The sequence below is a fragment of the Salminus brasiliensis genome, chromosome 4, assembly GCF_030463535.1.
Source record: "Salminus brasiliensis chromosome 4, fSalBra1.hap2, whole genome shotgun sequence".
Lineage (NCBI taxonomy): Eukaryota > Metazoa > Chordata > Actinopteri > Characiformes > Bryconidae > Salminus > Salminus brasiliensis.
The window spans coordinates 49,609,680-49,613,572 of NC_132881.1; positions in this window are offsets into that span (position 1 = coordinate 49,609,680).

Below are 3,893 nucleotides of genomic sequence, written 5' to 3' on the forward strand. Positions count from 1 at the left end.
ATCACCATTACCATCATTACATCATCATAATCATCATAACCATCACCATCACCACCACCATCATCATCATTACCATCATCATCATCATCATCACCATCACCATTACCATCATCATCAACATTACATCACCACCATTACTATCACCATTACCATCATCATCATCATCATCATCATCATCATTACCATCATCATCATCATCATCACCATGATCTTAATCATCACCATTACCATCACATCATCATAATCATCATAACAATCACCACCACCATCACTACCACAATCATCACCATTACCATTATCATCATCATTACATCACCACCATCACTATCACCATTACCATCATCATCACCATTACCATCATCATCATCACCATCATCTTAATCATCACCATTACCATCATCACATCATCATAATCGTCATAACCATCACCACCACCAACATCATCATTACCATCATCATCATCATCACCACCATCATCATCACCATCATCATAATCATCACCATTACCATCATCACATCATCATAATCATCATAACCATCACCACCACCATCATCACCATCACCACCATCATCATTATTACCATCCTCATCATCACCACCATCATCATCACCATCACCACCACCATCATCATCATTATCATCATCACCACCATCACCACATCATCATAATCATCATAACCATCACCACCACCATCATCACCATCACCACCATCATCATTACCATCCTCATCATCACCACCATCATCATCATCACCATCATCATCATCATCACCATTACCATCATCATAACCATCACCACCACCATCATCATCACCATCATCACCATTATCATCATCATCATCACCATCATCATTCCATAAAAAACTCAGAAGACTCGTGTAGCTGCACTGGTGGGTTTGGCGACCGAGGCCTGCTTCCATTCACCTCCACTGTACAGAGATCAGAGTGGGTCGGTTTCTCTACAGTGAAGCTCAGATTCACACCGAACCCCCGACTCTGACTGAGCTCAGCTCTCACTCTGAGATTTGGGGGGAATGTTGAAAATCTGGTGGAGTTCCCCTTTAAAGTACATTATTTCTGTGTAGCTGCAGTAAGGTGAAGCATTGACCTGCAGGTGTGTGTGTGTGTGTGTGTGTGTGTGTGGAGCAGGGGAGTGTGCTGGACTCTGATCCTGGCCGACTGTGTGTTTTCTGCTAAAGTTCTTGTTTGCTTTGCTCTCGCCCACAAGGACGCAGCCTTTAACCGCAGCTGACCCTGATCTGATCTAACTGAAGCTGACTGTGAGGATTTGATTGAATTCAGTCTCATAAAAGCCACTCCAACTCACCCCAAAGTACAAAGTACCCATAAAGTACAAGCTATGGGATTCTAATAAAGTGACCAGTGAGGAAGCATAAGGTAGGTGTTTCCATTAAAGTGGCTAGTGAGTGGAAGCACAAGGCGGGTGTTTCCATTAAAGTGGCCAGGGATTGCATAAAGACAGTGTGGTCCCTGTAGGCCCCATTCCCCGGGCTGGTCTGCGCTGTTTTCTGTGTTGATGGTGATGAAGGCTCTCAGTACTGATAAGGCCTTTCCTTCTGTTTGCTCTGCTCCGGCTCCGACACTGACGCAGGGTGGCGTGGAGTTTTCCAGTGTTGACACAGGCATCAAAACTTTATGATGTCATCTGAGATGGAGGTTTTTACATCTACAGAATAACCCCAGCGGCTCCACCCCTCAGTTCAGCATTAGCATTAGCATTAGCACAGACCCACCTCTCACTAATGAAACACAACCTTCAGAACCAGTGTTCCCAGTAACACCAACCCCAGTGGGTTAATAGGCATTATAATTATGTATAATGTTGAGAGCGGTTTTTAGAGCGGTTAACGTTAGTTATCAGATCCAGTGCTGATAACATTAATATCCAGATGACTCATATTTCAAAATGAATGAACCCCACCCAGTGATTTATAAAGATCATTAAAATAGATTATTTATAATTTAGTGAGTCAATTTAACGCCTAGAACTAAGCAGACAGTACATGTTATATGATATGTAAACTGTATAACTGAATTTAATACACGATAATAATAATTGTTATAATGAATTAATAAAATTGTATAATTACATTTATTACTATTCATGTATTTCAACAAAACATATTATTGTAATGCTAATTCTAAACTTTGAAATAGTGTGGGTTTGTGTGTGTGTGTGTGTGTGTGTGTGTGTTTGCTGTAGTTAGGTTACTGTTGTTAGGTTTTCGGTCTCTTGGTCATTCACCTCCTGCCCCAGTGGACCTGATGGTGCTGGTGGGCTAACGACGGATACCCACTGGTTATTGTTGACGGGGTTTATAGGAGTACTGTAGCAACAGTGCTAAACATGCATGTTGGCTAACTCCAGCTATCATAACTATCTTTAGCTATTAAAGCATCTGAACTGCAGACTGTTCATTTACTGGTGATGTCGCCTCACGCAGAACCAGACAAGATCGAAGCTGCACTGCCAAGTAAACCAATTCATAAAAATAAATAAATAAATAAATATATATATATATATATATATATATATATATATATATATATATATATATATATTATATAAACATGTATAACAATTGATATCAGTATCTCCTGATATAACTGCAGATATTCTACTATCCTCTTTCTTCTTTTCTTCTTTTATATTTCAGAGGTGTGTCCGTGTTCGACAGGATGAAAGTCTTGGTTACCTCTGCTGTTTGTTGGGTGGGGGTACTGGTAGCCTATTTGAATAGATTGCCCGTCCCACCTGCTGCCTACGCCCCTGAGAGTGTATCTGCTCACCTCTCTCAGACACACAGACCGTCAGAGCAGCTCAGGCTTGGCCTTCAGGGCAAATTCCACAGCGTCTCACATCTCCATTAAGCAACCTTCACCTTGGGAAAATAATAATAATAGTATTAAAAAATTACTACCACTACTACTACTACTAATAATAATAATAATATTCAATATATGGCACCTTCTATGAAAGCTCAAAGCACAAAGAAAATGGTACAATACATTATTATTATTAATAATAATAATAATAATAATAATAATAATAACAATGACAATGTAAAATAAAGAGTAAATTAAAGAGACAGAATAAAGAATATAACAAACAACACAATAAAAAAAAAGAAAAGCATGTCATCATGTCAGATGTCACAATTAGCACCTCCTAGCCAACCCAACTCATAGCAACCCCATAGCAACCACCTGAGAAACCACCAGAACTGCTTTGCACCATTATAGCACCCACTTGGAACAGCATAGCATCCCCTTAGCAACCATTTGGGGCACCATAAGAACTGCTTTACAACATTATAGCACCCTCTTGGAACACCATATAAATAGCATAGCAATCCCATAGTAACCATTTATCAACATCTTAGCAACCACCCGAGACTTGATTAAGCTACCCAATCACATCTTTCTTTAGAAAGCACATTTGTACTCTGTAGTGTTGTTGTTGTTGTTGTTGTTGTTGTTGTTGGTGACACTGCGCCAAATTAAAATAATAATAAGTAAAAATAATTCAGTTATTTATTAATTAACTGATTCTATTGTTTTTAAATCTCCCGCATTTATTAATTGATCAAACACAAAACAAAAGACATCAAAATACAGTACAACTACACAACTACACAATTCCACTACACAACTACACAACTACACAATTCCACTACACAACATATATATATATAATACACTGAGTACACTAAACAACACACTCTCTCTCTCTCTCTCTCTCTCTCTCTCTCTATAGTGGGGAGGTACAGCAGGGCAGGTGAGGGTGGAGCTTGTGGTCTCTCCTGAGGCAGGTAAATCAGAGAGGTGGAGCCACCTTCCCGGGGAGAGAGTGTGTACACACAGCAGGAACA